This window comes from Channa argus, chromosome 12 (genome assembly GCF_033026475.1).
Source record: "Channa argus isolate prfri chromosome 12, Channa argus male v1.0, whole genome shotgun sequence".
NCBI lineage: Eukaryota > Metazoa > Chordata > Actinopteri > Anabantiformes > Channidae > Channa > Channa argus.
The window spans coordinates 6,389,599-6,408,881 of record NC_090208.1 but is presented as its reverse complement, the minus strand read 5'-3'; positions in this window follow the sequence as shown (position 1 = coordinate 6,408,881).

Sequence of the window (19,283 nt, the reverse complement as noted above, 5' to 3'; positions counted from 1 at the left end):
GACCCCAGCTGATTGTTTCAGCCCTCGGTAAGTGATGGGGTGAACAACAGCCAGGTAGTGCTCCACACAGGTGAGGACATGAAACATAATCTGTCCGGGGAAAATGATAAAAAACACATTTATCCCCACAATTGTCATATAAAAAATATGTGTGTAGAAGCCGCAACAGAGTAGGCCCCATCCCAGCTCACTGATCAGCTCCATTGCAGCCATCTGGAAGGAGAAGAAGTCGGAGTCGCTCGTCATTTTAAAAGAACAATGCTGCTGCCATTGTTGGTGACCCAGGTACAGGACAAAGACAGAGAGAGGGAAGATGAGGAAGACTTTGGTAATGGTGAAGGCAACACAGATGTAAACTATTACATTGACCTCCAGGCAATTATACACACTGAAGGTGGAGTTGGTGGGAAAGGATGTGTTGACTGACATATCTGTTTGCAGGAGAGTTTGAAGCCTGGAAAAAGGAGAAGAGGAAAAGAGAGAATAAAAGAAATGAGTGGTGACAATAAAACTTTATTATCTGACTAATGGTAGTGGAGACTGATTGGATCAGTGGACCATTTCCACTGAAAACCAATAAAGATTAATAAATATTGTACTCTATAGTTGAAATTTGTATTTATTTACACTATAAAATTAAAATCACTTATGCATATTGTTGCTGTTGGTATGCTTAATGTATAGAGAGCCAACAGCTAACCTGGCTCCGTCCGATGTAAAAAAAATACCCCCACAAACACTTTTAATACTAAAAACAGTAAAATGAATATCTGATCGCATCTAAGGTGAAGTCACCTGGAACATAACCATTCAATAAGGTTTAAATAGTTAAATTAACTTAGCATTACTACAACTTTCTGTATATTTTTACATTAAATTAGTTCATAAGTAAAGAAATATGTCAGTTCTACTAAATTTCTAATTGATTGTCAGTGAATATTATCTGTATATATTTGGCAATAAATCAGGCCCTTTGTACATAGATACAATAGTGGTGGAATGTAACTAAATACTAAATACTGAAATCCTGGACCTATAATTAAGAAAAAACTAGTACTTAATGAAAACTAATCAACTCTAAGTATTTTAATTATACTTTAAGTATAGCTTGCTGACACGATCGAAGCATCTTTTGTACTTGAATATGAGTTTCACATCAAATAACGAACATGATTCTGAATCATTGGACTTATGAGTTGTGTGATGAATAGACAGATATAAAATCTCTAAAGAACACTCACCTAAGCAGAGCTTGTTTTTGATCGCTCCTTGTACTGCTGTTTACTGGTGTCCAAATATATTAAATGATTAAGGTGGTGTGTTGATTTTTATGTTTGAGTGTATCAAGATCATGTGAGGGCAGGACTGTTTGCATCTTGCAAATGTGATGTGGATATTATGATACTCTGTAGTAAATTGCAGCAGGCAAATTCCTTGTTCCACAAGAAGGTCAGAGCAGAGCAGAGTGATACTGTTGGTACTGGGTTTATTCTTTGGGGATGAAAGTGTGTTGCTATCTGTTACTTATTATATTATATTATTATTATATTATAGTCTAGTTTTTGTAAAAAAATAAATAAAATGGAACTGTAGAATATAATGTACTGTTTCCCATGTCTGAAAAGAGCAATAAACAAGTCAAAAGCTAGTATGGCCATAGGTCACATCTGGACTCAACTACAGTTTGTATCCTAAAATGAACTGAATGATATTTTCTTACAAATACGACTCACAATCTTAAAGTAGATGTCTACAGGTCATTTTGTGTCTCTTGCCAGTGTTTTTTTTTTTTGTTTTTTTGTTGGTAATTTTCAGTTTCTTTAAAGGGCTTTGAGGTTGTTTTGTGTGTATTTGAAGTGGCCATAAGTGTGAGATTTAAAGGAGTCTGTAGTACTTTTAAGCTTTGGACAGAGCCACACCGGCTTTTTCCCTGCTTTCACTCTTCATGCTAAGCTAAGCTAATGAGCTGATGGATCAATATAGTATTTAATGCACAGACATGAGCATAAAGTATCAATTTTCTCAAATAAACATTAAAAAAAAGGCAACTTGAATTTATTTTTCAAAACAATTTTCATGAACCAAGAAAGTTCACAAATTGATTTGAAATTTCCGTAGATGTGTTTCCTGCACTACGCCTGTAGTGTATGTTACATGGTGGCATTGTGCCATGTGGAAAATCTCATGGTCTGGAAACATTTGGGCCTTAGAAAACCCTTAATACCTTATAAAAGTCATTACAGTGTCAAGTTTATTTGCGTTCCAGTTCTAACAGAAAAGTGTAAAAAATAACTAAAAACACACTGTTTATAAAACCTAAAAGATCTGATGAGCATTGTTAGATTTTGTATAAGCTCCTTTATTAATGATTAAAGCATTGCCACTAGGTTTTGAAGTAACTTATCGTCATATGGTCATTTAAACTAATTTTAAAGCTTAACCATTTCTGGTCAAGAGTGTGAACATTGAAGGAACTTCACTCCAGTCTCAGCTGACTCTCCTTCCACTTATACACGTGCAAAAAGCATTTTTTAAGAATAAATAGACTTACAGGTTAAACACTGAAGAATAAACCTGAGCAAATACAGGGGGCAGAAAACATATATGGGTTAAAAAAAATGGTGTGACTTTCACATCAATGTTATCGTCTGGCCAAACCTCAGTCTAACTTTCCATCCAGAGTTATTATCTTACGGACACTTTCAACCAAAAAATTAGTAATTATTATTATTATTTTTTGTCCTTTCGGCTTATCCTGTGAGTTCAGGGTCATCACAGAGGATCATTTCTACGCATGTTTAGCACAGTTTTTACGCCGGATGCCCTTCCTGATGTAACTCTCCCCCAATTTCTACCGGGCTTAGACCGCCACTGTGTGGAAGGGTATGAGGATGGGTTGTTGGGGATTTAGTGTCTTGCCCAGGGAGACTTAGACATGTGTTCGGGAAGAGCAGGGCGTGAAATTATAACCTTGTAAAAGTAGTATTCATTGCCTGTTACGCCTGATCGGTGTATACAAACACTCTGTGCATACATCCCTTTCTCTGCTCTTCTGAATGCTAGCTCCAGCACCCCTGTGAGCCTTATTAGGGTTGGTGGTTTAGATAATGGATGGGTGGATCGGACCTAGTCCTCAAGCTGATCCAGTATGATGTTTATAGTTTGGTAGTTTTCCTGATCTTTGTAGATACAGCAGAGGTAACACCAGACCACTGGGAAGAAGACAGACAAATGTTAACCCCTCTGCTGCACAGCTCACACTCACTAGTGTCGAGGATTTCATTATAATAACTATCACATTCAAACCAAACTTAAACCAAAGCACTCCCATTATGATTAGGATGGTGTGTATCGCCCTCTGCTTTGATTGGTCAATTTGCCTACTGCCCAATTTCCCTGGACGGGGGTGAATCAGAACACGGAGGACAGAAATGCTGCAGAACACCATCACGATTAGGGAGAGAATTAGCACCAAGGCAGCTAGACATCTTTTGAGATTATTGTAGGTCTGCAGCATGATCAGAAAACCCACCCAAATGGAACAAGTCAACCAAATGCACCCAGAGGTGATGTTTCTGATCCTGACCCTACTCTCCTGCCTCAGACGCTGGTAGGTGATGGGATGAACAACTGCTACATAGCGCTCCACACAGGTGAAGATTGGGAAAAGGGTCTGTCCAGGTGAGGTGAAAGACCCAATTAAGGTTCCAACAAACGACATGACTGGGACATCAGCGTAGCTGCTGCAGTAGTAGAAGGCGTAGCCAGCAATGCCAATCAGCTCAATGACAGCCATGTTGTAGGTGAAGAAGTCTGAGTGAGTCATGGTGGCTGCTGAAGAAACTGAGACTCTTTGTACCCATTGGTGAAATCCCAGATACAGGACGAAGACAGACAGAGGGAGGATGAAGAGGATGTAGGTGAAGGAGATGGCTGAGAGGACATAACGGCCAACTGTGGAGTGGAAGCAATTAGTCTCATATGGACAGAGAGAGGAGTTGGAGGGTGAATCTAAGTAATTTGTAAAGTTGACTGACATATTTACACACTGGATGCCTGAAGAAGTGGAGAAGGATGGAAATGGTGGGAAAATGAGATGTAAAGACAGGGAAAAGAGATCAATCAAATAAAAAAATCAATTTGACATAGAATAAATATTTTTAATTGATTTTGAAAGTTATCTTAATTCAACATTTAAAACTTAACTTAAACTTCTGATCAAGTTAAAATTAATGAATCCCAAAACCCCCAAACCAGTCAGCACTTTTGAACTTCACTTCCCTCGTCTAAACACTTTTGTAAAAAAAAAGAAATTGTCTTAAACATGTCTGTTACTAACAAGTGGTAAACTAAAGTAGACTACAGAAGCTTTCAGGAACAAACTATAAAACCACCAGTTGTTACACCACAACCAAAACTTACTTAACCAAATGGGATTAAAGTGTTTATTCACTACATGAATGTCTTTGGAATCTGTACAACACTCTAGATCTTGTAGCTGCCACAACAAAATAACAATAGCTACATATGGTGTATTAAGGATCAAAGACCTTTAACTATTGTTGGGTTTTTAAACATGAACAGATTTGACTAAAGTCATAATAGAATATTAAAAACACTCACCTTGCTTGCTTTTTGTGCTCTTGGTCCTTTATTCTGTGGTGTCTGTGGAGCCTCTGTGTGTGCGTACACATCTACATCAGGTGTTTGTTACAGACAGTTGAAGGCAGGGCTGTGTCGTTATTCCATGCTGCACATGAACTACCAGCATCCATCTTCTTTGTGATTCTTGCATTATGAAAATTGTGTCACATTAATCTTCCACAGAGGGATAATTGGTCTTGAGGAAGGTTTAGCACCACTGGCAGAAATGTACAGTAAAGTTTTGCCAAAGCACGTATTACCAGACTATTCAGCACAGCACAGCACTGCTTTACAGATTCATGCCAAAAAGTTCTACTTTGGTTTGTCTGTTAAAGGAAAATTTTTCCAACAGAAAACATATCTGGGTATTTAAGGGTTATAACCAGAAAGTGATTGTCTAAAGACTTAAAAGGTCTTATGGAGTTCAGTTTCTCCTAATAAACAATTTGGTAATCTGGTGAAAAGAGCATTGCAGTGAATGTTTTGAGATTAATGTGTGGGCCTTTTTCTGTGGTTAGTGCAGACAGATCAGGCTAAAACTGCCGGGGACTGTCAACCCCCACAATGATGTAAGGAAATCAGCCCCTAAACCACCTCCTCAGAAGCCTGTTACAATGCTGTGTTGATCCAGCAGTGATTAGTGTCCAGATACTGTAGAGTGTGTGATGATCTGAACTTTTTGTCAAATCAAAAACCCTCAGAGCAGGTGCCTCTTTCTTTTCATGTCACTGATCTGCATTGAGAACATTAGTGCTACATAAATCCAGGTTCAGGTCTGTGTGTCTGTGTGTCTGAGCGCAGTCTACACACACTAGACCAACTAAGGGAACCCCTTAGAAAATGAATAGCGTGTAATTTCATTAGTAATTGAACTCAAAAGTACACTTTTAGTATTATTTTCTAAAAAACTAAATATAATTTGAAAATAAAAATATGTCAGAGGTGTATTTTTTTGAAGCTCTGATTGGCTTTTTCTCTTGACCCTTTAACTCCAACAAATAGAATCATGTACACGTCATGTTTTAGATCGATTGCATGTCATTTGCTTTTCAGTCTGTGTTGTATAGAATTGTTAATGACCAGAATTAATGATGAAAACAGATTCTGGACGCATATGGTACAATTTCAGGTACTTTTTTAATTTATTCATTGTATGCAGTTAGACTTGGTTTCATCAAAGACAATCCCAGCTCTCCAAATATACAATAAAAATCACAACACGATTAACAAATGATAAAACATACATCAATGATTGCTAACAGAATAATCAAGATGCAAAATGAAGATTAACATGATACAAACACACAACATAGGATTATACATGGTGTCTGAAATTTTCATTCACACTAACACTATTCACCCTTATAAGATGCTAAGAGTCCATCATTATACATTTTATTAAAAAAAACAAACACCCTAAACGAACTAATACCTTGACCTACCTACGAATAATATGTGTAGACACATGCTAACAACCAATAATTAGTTATTCCCTCCTGCCAGATGGTCCAAGAGAGCTTTTTGACAAATGTGTCTTTTGAGCTGCTGAATAAACCCAATTGTTGATGAAGCCCACTGGCAAGCGCTTGTATACATATTGGAGCCTTTTAATGAGAATATAAATAAATGTTGGATGTTCTCATGAACAGGAATAGAAAAGAGAAATAAGCTGCACAAAGATCCACCACAGTATATCACCTTAAGTTAGCTGGGATACCTGTCAATATGACATTATTATCCGGAACAACTGCCACTGGAAACACAGCCGTATTAACCTTTCTCAGAACATGTGTAAAATTATAATTGTTTGTACCGAGTTTTAAAATTTGATGTCTATAGCATATTTTTTAACATACACTGGATATTTTGCTGAATTAATTTTAACTTGCAAAGGTGGGACATCTAATAAACCTACATGAGTGGAATGTAATGCCCACAATTTAGATGGAACTGAGGCCAAACTAGAAAGAGGAAATTGCTGCTTTGTCACTACAAACATAAATTGTGTCTTGACATCTGTTAACAAATCTTTAATGAACAAATGTGTTGGCTCTTCCACATATGACCAGAAAACAGTAAGCTCATCAAAAAATCAACGGATCTCGGCTTGTCTGTTAAGGGGTCGCCACAGCGGAACATGTTCCGAACGATGATTTGGCATGTGTTTTTACGCCGGATGTGTACTTTAAAGTACTTTAAAACTATCCTGGCCCCCCTTTCGGTTCTCTGATTGATTTTGAGTTGATTGTTGTGCCCACATAAAAGTGGGATGAATATGTGGGGTAAACAACAGATGGCTGTGGGATACCACAGATTTGACCCAGTCCTCACCTTAATCCCGTATTGTGCTAACATTTTGGTAGTTTTCCTGCTCTTTGTAGAAACAGCAGAGGTAGGACCAGGCTGCTGGGCAAAAGCATCACAAGGGACAAAGTCTCTGTTACACAACTCGCATTTAGCTGTGTTGAGAACTTAATTGTAACAGTAAACACATTACCACAAAATCTAAACCACAGCACCCCCATTATGATCAGGATGGTGCGGACAGCTCTCTGCTTCGTTTGGTCAACTTGCCTACTGTTACTGCCCACTCTTCCTGGACGTGGGCGAATCAGAACATGAAGAACAGAAAGGCTGCAGAACAACGTGACAACTAAGGAAGGGATTAGCACAAAGGCAGCTATCACATATTTGTAAAATCGGTTGTACTGCGGGATAAAAACGCCTCCCCATATAAAACAAATCAGCCAAATGCAAGCAGTGATGATGTTTCTGATCCTGACTCCGCTCGCCTGTCTCAGACCTCGGTAGGTGATGGGGTGAACAACAGCCAGGTAGCGCTCCACACAGGTGACGATGGCAAACAAAATCTGTGCTGGCCAGACGAAAGAGCAAAGGAAGACACTAAACGTCATCATGATTGGGACATGTTTGTAGCTGCTGTAGAAGTAGCAGGTGTAGCCAAAGGCTCCGATCATCTCTACGCCGGCCATGTTGTAGTTGAAGAAGTCTGAATGAGTCATGGTAGCTCCTGAAAGCCAGTGCTGTTGTTTCCACTGCTGAAATCCCAGATAGAGGACAAAGACAGAAACAGGGAGGACGAAGACATTGTAGTTTAGAGCGACGGCCAAGAGGACGTACATGCCAACTGGGGAGTCAGAGCATCGCATCCCATCCAGAGAGAGAGAGGAGTTGGACAGTGAATTGAAGTCATTAGTGATTATGAACGACATTTGTATGTCTTGAGGAAGAAGAGAAGGATTGAAATGTGGGGAAATCACATGAAGGGACAGAAGAAGAGAAATCAAATTAATCTATAAAATTGACTATGCAATAACATTTACATAACACACAACAAATTGATTCTAATTTTATAGCCTTTGTTTAGAAGTGTTTTAAAGTTATTTCATCCAGTCAAAGCTGTTATTGTTGGAGGCCTCAGTGGGGAGTGTTTCCCCTTTGGGAGAAAACCTTTGAGACCTGTTTAGTCACATGCTTTTATTCAAACTGACAGACTTGAGCATACAGCAGTAAATGCTGAAGAGTTTCGTCATCCCACAGAAAATCATTTCTTTTTTAACTTTCCAGTCTAGATTTCTTGTTGTTTTTCCTGTTGCAGTAATGATGTTTCACACATGAACTGATATAATCTGTTAACTAACTTCTTAACACAATAAGAATAAAACCACCCACCTTTTCTTATGTGTTTAATCCTGACCTTTTATTCTGTGGCAAGTCTCTTTCTGTGTGTGTCCAAATCTACACTAGGTGTTTGCTGAAGACAACTGAGGGCAGGACTTCTTTATTCTTTATGTTGCACTATGAAAAGCCATCATTCAAGTTCTTTGTGATTCTTGCATTATGGAAATAGCTTCAGTCACATTACTCTTTACAGCCACAAAGCAAAGCAAGTTTATTTGTAGAGCCCACTTCATTACAAAAGAAACTCACTGTGCTTTACATTTAAGAAGATGTAATTCAGTGATACACTATTTTAAATGAATGCACTCACCATAACATTAGAACCACCTCTTAATATAATGCACTCCAGTATGATTTCACCATCCTCCATGGCCAGTAATAATCATTAATTGTAATCTGAATTCCATTTAATTCTCGCGGTTGAAGCAGTGTCTAAGTCTGGGAAAACACTGTGCTCTCCCCTCTCCGCTACTGTCTTTGTACAAATGAGTGTATAGTACTTCCTCCAGCTCCTCCGCTGAGCTCCCTAAGGCTACATATGTAACATTTTCAATATTTTTAATATTTTATTAGGATCTGTATACCTGCAGTGGTGCAGTTGTAGACATTTAATTCAGAGTGTTTTGGTGTCATATTGCAATTTTGCAAACACTTTAAAAGATCACCCATGGCTACATCCTGTCCCCACCCATCTGCGCCTTTTCTACTATGTATCCCTCACGTTATTGTACTGTTCTCATAGTTACCTTCACTTCATGCTCTCAGGACAAAAAAATCATACATTTCAGCATTTTATCTGTTTATTCAAGTCTTTATTTTTCGTTTGGAACAAGTTGAAATCAAACATCTTATCACACTCTCCCAAGATGCTAATTTTTAACAGATTTTTTCTTATTCTGCTGTTTACAGGGTGACGATAGCCTCCCTCAACTTTCTGTACCCTTAATTAAAAAGAAATATACCTAAAGTTATTTTATTGAAACAAACTCAAGTAATGTTCAATTATATTTTCCAAGTATACTATATGTAGTAAGAATACTAATGTCAGTGTACCAGTAGTACACCTATAAGTATACTATCTCAGTTGTTATTTGGACTTGTTTGGCCCACTTTTTAGTGTAATGCTTTTTATAAAGTATAAAGTACACTATAATATATACTGCAGTTATACCTAAGTATCTACTATTTGTTTACCTGTCCTATATCCCCTCCTCTCCCCTTCACATCAACAGTGACAATCCGTTGCAAGAGATTATGTTGCAGTTAGAGTTAACAGATTCAGTAAATGTTACACATTCAGCTAGTACAAAAGTTTTTTTTCATCATGAGAAGACACAAAAATGGTCCAAGAGTTTTTAAAAGAAGTTGTAGTAAAATCATTCAAGTTGTATTAGTGCAAAAGTTTGTATCCCTGTTGATAAAGTAAGGAACATTAGTACTAGCTAATTGTCCATTAAATATTATGTTAATGAATAGAAAACTTTTGTTTGACTGTTTTTAATGTCTCCAAAAAAAACAAAAAAAAAAACAAAAAACAAGATGCAAACTTTTGGACTCAGCTGTAGTAATATGTATCATTCCAGCATCTTCTTACGTGTTTGTAATAGTTTCAAAATTTTTTAACATTACTTTCATAGTGTATCAATGATGTCCATTAGCTTTGCTGCTAAATAGACAGCATGACAATTCCCCTTTCATTGATTTAAGAAGCTATTTTTATTCAGATCTGTTAAAAAATAAGGTAACGTGACATTGTAGCCTGTCAACCTGAGGAGAGTTAACTACAATCTGGACCCAGAAACATAAATATGACTTAGATGCAGTAAGACCATTACAGTATACACAGTATATCATTACAATGTTTGTATGTTTACATTTTGCATGATAGTTGCCAACTTTTAATGCTATTTTCATCAGCTTCCAATGTGTCATTTAGCTTTATGCTAACTAGCCAGCTAACGCTATATAATGAAGCACCAAACCAACCGTTTAAAAATTAATTTATTAAGTCATCCTAATAAACTGGAGCTATTTATTTATCTTTTCCTCATTCCAAGAAAGACGTGAATTGTACTTAGTTTAGATTGTGTATTTCCTACAGACAGGAATGAAATGCGTCTACAAAGCAATTTTCCAGACATAAAATAAATAAGAGTTTAGTCAGTCAATAAATTATTCTATATATTAGTAACACCATCCATCCTGTAGGATATTTAAGTCATTCTATATATTGTACATTCTGCATAGTAACATATGTGCTAATGTAATATTAGATTTATAAATTTGACCCAGTCCTCACCTTAATCCCGAAATGTGCTAACATTTTGGTAGTTTTCCTGCTCTTTGTAGAAACAGCAGAGGTAGGACCAGGCTGCTGGGCAGAAGCACCACAAGTGACAAACTGTCTGCTACACAACTCGCATTTAGCTGTGTTGAGAACTTAATTGTAACAGTAACCACATTACCACAAAACCTAAACCACACAACACCCATTATGATCAGGATGGTGCGGACAGCTCTCTGCTTTGATTGGTCAACTTGCCTACTGTTACTGCCCACTCTTCCTGGACGTGGGCGAATCAGAACACGGAGAACAGAAAGGCTGCAGAACACCGTGACAACTAAGGAAGGGATTAGCACAAAGGCAGTTGTCACATATTTGTAAAATCGGTTGTACTGCGGGATAAAAACGCCTCCCCATATAAAACAAATCAGCCAGATGCAACCAGTGATGATGTTTCTGATCCTGACTCCGCTCGCCTGTCTCAGACCTCGGTAGGTGATGGGGTGAACAACAGCCAGGTAGCGCTCCACACAGGTGACGATGGCAAACAAAATCTGTGCTGGCCAGACGAAAGAGCAAAGGAAGACACTAAACGTCATCATGATTGGGACATGTTTGTAGCTGCTGTAGAAGTAGCAGGTGTAGCCAAAGACTCCAATCAACTCCATGCCGGCCATGTTGTAGTTGAAGAAGTCTGAATGAGTCATGGTAGCTCCTGAAAGCCAGTGCTGTTGTTTCCACTGCTGAAATCCCAGATAGAGGACAAAGACAGAAACAGGGAGGACATTGTAGTTTAGAGTGATGGCCAATGCGACGTACATGCCAACTGGGGAGTCAGAGCATCGCATCCCATCCAGAGAGAGAGAGGAGTTGGAGGGTGAATTGAAGTCATTAGTGATTATGAACGACATTTATATGTCTTGAGGAAGAAGAGAAGGATTGAAATGTGGGGAAATCACATGAAGGGACAGAAGAAGAGAAATCAAATTAATCTATAAAATTCACTATGCAATAACATTTACATAACACACAACAAATTGATTCTAATTTTATAGCCTTTGTTTAGAAGTGTTTTAAAGTTATTTCATCCAGTCAAAGCTGTTATTGTTGGAGGCCTCAGTGGGGAGTGTTTCCCCTTTGGGAGAAAACCTTTGAGACCTGTTTAGTCACATGCTTTTATTCAAACTGACAGACTTGAGCATACAGCAGTAAATGCTGAAGAGTTTCGTCATCCCACAGAAAATCATTTCTTTTTTAACTTTCCAGTCTAGATTTCTTGTTGTTTTTCCTGTTGCAGTAATGATGTTTCACACATGAACTGATATAATCTGTTAACTAACTTCTTAACACAATAAGAATAAAACCACCCACCTTTTCTTATGTGTTTAATCCTGACCTTTTATTCTGTGGCAAGTCTCTTTCTGTGTGTGTCCAAATCTACACTAGGTGTTTGCTGAAGACAACTGAGGGCAGGACTTCTTTATTCTTTATGTTGCACTATGAAAAGCCATCATTCAAGTTCTTTGTGATTCTTGCATTATGGAAGTAGCTTCAGTCACATTACTCTTTACAGCCACAAAGCAAAGCAAGTTTATTTGTAGAGCCCACTTCATTACAAAAGAAACTCACTGTGCTTTACATTTAAGAAGATGTAATTCAGTGATACACTATTTTAAATGAATGCAGTCACCATAACATTAGAACCACCTCTTAATATAATGCACTCCAGTATGACTTCACTATCCTCCATGGCCAGTAATAATCATAAATTGTAATCTGAATTCCATTTAATTCTTGTGGTTGAGGCAGTGTCTAAGGCACTGTGAACTTCAAGTACACTATTAGTTTATTTACTATATACCTTTTCATTAATTTCTTTAACTAAAGTCTGGACCCAGAAACATAATTATGACTTAGATGCAGTAAGACCATTACAATATACACAGTATATCATTCCAGTGTTTGTACGTTTACATTTTGCATGATAGTTGCCAACTTTTAGTGCTATTTTCATCAGCTTCCAATGTGTCATTTAGCTTTATGCTAACTGGAGCTATGTATTTATCTTTTCCTCATTCCAAGAAAGACGTGAATTGATACTTACTTTAGATTGTGTATTTCCTGCAGACAAGAATGAAATGTGACTACAAAGCAATTTTACGGACATAAAATAAATAGGAGTTTAGTCAGTCAATAAATTCGTAATATTATATGTAACGTAATATTAGATTTTAAAAATTTGACCCAGGCCTCAAGCTGAGCCAATAATGTGCTTCGAGTTTGGTAGTTTTCCTGCTCTTTGTAGAAACAGCAGAGGTAGGACCAGGCTGCTGGGCAGAACTACCACAAAGAACAAGCCTTCCCCTATGCACCTCATTGTCAGCTCTGTTGATAATCTAATTATATTAGTAACCACATTACCACAAAGCTTAAACCACAACACTCCCATTATGATCAGGATGGTGCGGACAGCCCTCTGCTTTGACTGGTTGATCTGCTCCTTGTTGCCTCCCACTTTACCTGGCCGTGGGCGGTTCAGAACACGAAGAACAGAAAGGCTGCAGAACACCATTACAATTAAAAAGAGGATCAGCGTGAAGGCAGCTATCACACGTTTGTAATAGTGGTTGTACAGCAGGATGCAAAACCCTCCCCATGTAAAACAAATCAACCATGTGAACCCAGTGACGATGTTTCTTATCCTGACCCCTCCCGCCTGTCTCAGACCTCGGTAGGTGATGGGATGAACAACAGCCAGGTAGTGTTCCACACAGGTGAGGATGGGCAAAAGTGTCTGTCCTGGCCAGATGAAAGCCCAACCAAAGACTCCCAACATCAGCATGACTGGGAGATGGGTGTAGCTGCTGCAGTAGTAGGAGGCATAGCCTAAGACTCCAATCAGCTCTATGACGGCCATGTTGAAAGTAAAGAAGTCTGAGTGAGTCACAGTGGTACCTGAAAGCGAGCGCTGCTGTTTCCATTGCTGAAATCCCAGATAGAGGGCATAGACGGAGATAGGGAGGACAAAGAGCGTGTAGGTTAAGTAGATGGCCATGACGATGTGCCTGCCGACTGGGGAGTCCAAGCATTGTATCTCATACAGAGAGAGGGAGGCGTTGGAGAGTGAATCAAAGTCTTCTGTGCTGATGACCGACATTTATAGAACGGAGTCTTGAAGAGGAAGAGAAGGATTAAAAGTGGGAAAACCAGATGTAGAGACAGGGACAGAAGAAGAGAATTAAAATGTAATGTGATTGTACATAACATACATTTTAAAAAAATTTGATTGCCTATGTTTTTTTGTCCAGTTCAAGTTGTTTCTGAGGCCTTAATGGGTGCACCTTAAGTTAAAGACTGTTTCATGCTTTGTCTTTGTGGGATTACATCTTTCAGACTAGATGTTTTCATCCAAAGCGACTCCCAAGTAATGTAAAACGCAAGCAAAAAGTCAGGAAGAAGACATCAAAGTCCAGTGCTGTGAGAGAAAATGTTATAGTTTCATGAGATTCAAAGGCAAGTTTTTTTTTAAGTTAGTAGTAAATTGCTCAAGAGTTTCCTCCTCCAACAACTTCCCACAACTCATTTTTTTCAGTCTAGGTTCTTTTTTTTCTTGTGGTCATGTTCCACACATGAACTGATATAACGTAGTGACTAATTTCGTAAAACACTTAAAAAGAAAAACACTCACCTTTTCTTTTGTGTTTAATTCTAACCTTTTATTCCGGGGCATCTGCCGAGCCTCTCTGTGTCTCTGTGTGTGTGTGTCCAAATCTACACCAGGTGTTTGTTAAAGACAGTTGGGGGCAGGACTTTTAATTCGCGTTGCACTATGAACCACCATTCCTGAATTATGGAAATAGTTTGTCACATTATTCTTTTACAGGGAGATAATTCCAGTTGCACACCAAGCTCATTATTACAAAAGAACTCACTGTGCTTTACATTTAAAAAACATACTCTACAAATATGCAATTAAATGATACTGCCACTATTTTAAATGAAAGAGATGGTCAAAACATTAGAATCACCTCTTAATATAATGCATTCCAGTATGACTCCATCACCCATTAGAACCTGTAATTGGTCATAAACTGTGATCTGATTTTCATTTAATTCTTGCAGCTGCCTGTGTCCAAGCCTTCAGTCTGTGGATCAATAAATTGCTGACAGGCAGGAGGCAGCGTCTGAAAGTTGCAAAACACATTTCCTTGCCTCATAGGGCTGCGTGCTCTTCCCTCTCCTCTGCAGCCTTTCCTCCAGCTCCTTTGGGACCTCGGATTTGAAAAGCAATGAGTCGTAAGCGTGTGCATGGACTTGGGATGCCAGGAGTATAAAAGCATATTATTAACCCTTATCATACCCAAGGGACAACGGACGATGCATCTGCGACCACGTTGTCAGAACCCTTCACATAACAATATTCAGACAGTAGGACTGTAGAAATAAGGAGCATCTGACCAACCAGAAGTGTAAAAAGGTCAGCGGATTATGGTTGGTGTACACGATTATAGCAACACTGCTGCAGTCAAGCTACACCTCAAACTTTGCAGAGGTGGTCACAGTTGCCTTTGCAACCTTTTTTTACTCATCTAAATACACTACGCAACCCTGCATGCCACCTGTTACCTTGCTTTTTAAAAATACTTATTTATAGGTAGGGAGACCCAGGGCCCAAGTATCATCAACGGCCTTAATTAGCTCCAGCTTTAGCTACCTGCAAGTAGAGCACAAAACAACTTGATGAGCCAGAGGCCTGTGGGGGGGTGGGAGTGATTGGATGGTACAACAAGAAACAGGACTTTCCAAAAGAAGACCACGGTTTGAATCCAGAGCTAGATGTCGTGTACTTTAATGATGATTGTTTCACTACATTATCCACGATGTGTCACTGTCACTGTATAAACAGTAGCTATGTAACATTTTGTTTTTATGTAATTTGTCTATTAACTTAACCTTGGCGTGAAGTTTATGTCCCAATCCTTGGGCTGTTGTGTGTTTATGTGGCTTCAAACAGTGGTGCACCTGGGGGATCCAATAGTGATACCAAAGGGTATGAAAAGCAGTAATATTTGACACTTTGGGCACCATCATTATTTGGTGCCACACTAAAGGTCGGCAAACACTTGACAACTGTACAGCTGATTATGAATCTGATTTCATTTCTTGATATCTGTTCAGACCTAGTTGGTCCTGGTGTCAGTGTCAGTCCGGCCATGTCTGTGTTAACAGTCATTAGAGACAGTCGTTAAGTGTTTGCTGTGTAAACACTCTAGTCTTTAGTCTGAAGACCCAGTCAGTGCCAGTTGTCACTATCACAAGAATACACAATTGTTTTCTGCTCTTGTGGGATCTGGGGGGGTATCCGTCTCTGGGACTTAGAGTCATTCTCGACTAGTCGTTGGCAAACCATCAGAAACCCAGGCGTGAAAAGCCCATTCAACACCCTATTAAGCGGCAATTACCATACCACAAAAAACACGTTAAAAAAAGGGAGCAGCAGGTCAAATAACATAGCAGAGAGTATTCTACATAGCAACAATATGGTTAAAAGCACTTTGCCATCCTAGTCCCCCTCAGTCCCCAGTCCAAAAATTGTACAGTAACATGCAATAACAATGAGACTTCAAATGATCAGCTTTTCATTTTTATGGTTTATAATGCATGATATGTTACCCTGACATAATATTTTGTGGTGAGCAATGCTTCGAGGTTGAATTGTGAGTGATTCATTACTGGCAGTGCTGGCATGCACTTTATGAAAATCTGCTGGCAATAATTTCACACTCAATCATGCATGCAAAAAACCCAAAGTCCTGATGTCATTTATCATTCTGACATATTGAGCAAACACACTCGTTAATGTGTGATGTATGTAAACCAGCGAAAAGCAGCAGACACAGGAAGTGGACCAACATAGACAGAAGGCTACTGATGAGGTGGGTGAATTTTGATAACTTATGATGATTATTTGATAGATGTTTAGATAACAATGCTTGTGTTTAATGATTACATTTCTTTAATTTTGGGTCATTTCACTGGTAATAGTATGATCTTGTAGATTAAGGTACTGAGTTGTGTTGGACATTAACTTTACTGCAGATTACTTAAATCGGATTAATTAAATCAGTGAAATGCTGAGGAAAGTGTGGGTCATCTTGAAGTCAAAGTGACAGTGAGGTCACAGTATAGTTACTGTAACTCATTCACATAAAGTGGAATTCCTGAGGTTTAGGTGTGTTGCATTCACATGACAGGAAATATTTTTCATAGGAAAGATAATTACTGGTTGGACTATTTTCAGAGGCGTTTTGGTTAAATTTGAATAAAGAACTTTCACATGACCTTTTTTTTTGTGTGTTACATCAGATGTTTCACTAATTTTAACCCTGAGCTGCGAAGGCCAAACTATACATCGAGTATCAAAGTTTGTGTGAATATTTTGACTAAAAATGTCCTTTAAATCTTGATGTTCCTTTTTTCTCTTCACTTTCTCCTTTGTCGTTCCTCTTCTGGCTTCCAGACTAAATGAAAATGCCACTCAACTTCTTTTCATTCTCCAACGTGTCCCATCTTCCTTCTTCCCGCTTGTCCTCCAACGTCACGCAGCTTTTGTCAATTGACACCTGCTTACAATCCTCAAAAAACGTTTTCATCTTTACGAGCTTCTCCGTCACCAGCTTCCTCCTGCTCCCTCTCTTCATCCTCGTCCTCTACGTGGGGCATCAGCGATGGAGAAAGCAGAGTTCTGTTACCGCGACAGCGACAATGAGCCACTCCGACTTCCTGACCTACAACATGATTGCCATGGAGATGATCAGCATTGCGGGGAATTGTTTCTGCTGTAATGGCACATTTTCTGGCATCCAAAGTGTAATGGTTGCGGGGCTGTACATGTTTTCCATCTCTTCACCAGGACAGATCCTGTTGCACATCCTCACCTGTGTGGAGCGCTACTTGGCTGTTGTTCACCCCATCATCTACCTGGGTCTGAAACAGTCAGACGGGATCAAGACCAGAAACATTATCACGCTGTGTGTTTGGATTGCATGTTTTATATGTATGCATCTGACTGAAGAATTCATTGTAAACTTTAGCACAGCTTCCGCTGCTTGCTTCTTGCTCTTGTCCTTTTCTGCCGTCGCTTTCTGCAGCATCTCTGTCATCTGTGTTCTGATTCGCCCACGGCCTGGGGACGGTAGCGGGGACAGAGAGAGGGTTGACCATTTGAAACAACGAGCTGTTAACACCATCATGGTCATACTTGCAGCTCTGTTGTTCAGGTTCATGGGGAACCTGAGTTGCATTGTTTTGTACAGTTTGGCAGAACTGCAGGATGTGAAGTGTGAGCTGATAATCTCTTCATTCTGGTTCTCTCTGCCCAGCAGTCTGGTGTTACCTTTGCTGTTTCTGCACAGGGCAAAAAAAATACCACGCTGATGCCTTCATGACCTCTGACCCATAAGAAGGCAGCAAGGATTTGAGTTATTTATTATTATTATTGTTGTTGTTGCCTTTCGAGAAGCTTGGACTTTCAGGCACAACACCAGCTCATTTATTTTGAGTGCACTGTTGCTTTGGTAGAATCACAAGAAGGAGTGGTTGAAGTATTTCCCTCTACAGTAAGTTTTGTTAGAAAGATACATTATAATAATCATATAATACATTAAATACTAATTAAAAAAGAGAAGACTAAGAAAAATGTTTTAAAGTTTTTTTATGTGCCAATTTTTTAAAAAAAATATTATTATTATTTTTGTACATTTCGCCAATAATTTATAGTGCATGGATAATTTCTGTTTCTGGTCTGTTCTGCAGACCTCAGCTCCCTTGCAATTTTGAAAATTGACTGGCGTACAGATATTATGTAAACAAGCTGCTGTTTGAAACCTAACCCAACACTTAAAGCTTGTTTTCTGTCTGTGTATGAATAAAGTTATGTTGTAAGTTTACATGCTCAGCATTCTTCTGTTGTCTCCATAAATTTGGTATTGCTGCACGAAGGCTTCTTTCAATTCACAAATTAATAATTTCCAGTCACTACTTATTCGAAGTTGGATTTGACTTAATACTTAATACCATTAATACTCCTAATAATGTTATTAATGTAATTAGAGGCATTTTTAATTTTTTTTTCCATTTCTGCAAAAAAAAAAAAGGCTTTAAACTAGAAAAAACAGTTAAAGAATTAGACAAAACTGTGGTAAAAACCCACTTCGACTTGTTGAGTTTTTACGCTGGATGCCCTTCCTGCTTCAAGCCTTCCTGCTTCAACCCTTGCACTTTGCCTGACTCGGGACTGGCACAGAGGTTGGCCTTGGTGGCTGGGCAGGGCCACAACTGGTCGGGTGGGATTCGAACCTGCGGCCTTCTGCATCCCAACCCAATACCACTGATCCACTAATTAACCTAAATCCCCCTACACAGTGTGTCACAAGGAAAATGAATGGTTCAGAAACATTTATCAGGAGACAGATCTGCTCTGTCTGATTTAAAACACCAGTGTTTATTAAAAAGGTCATTTAAATCCTGTCTGACATTAGGCAAAGCTATGAAAAGCTACTGGTATGGAAATTGTTCACCACATCTGTTGTTGTAGACAAGTAAAATATGATTAAAATCTTGTGTTTATCCTGCACAAGTGTCCTTGAGCACA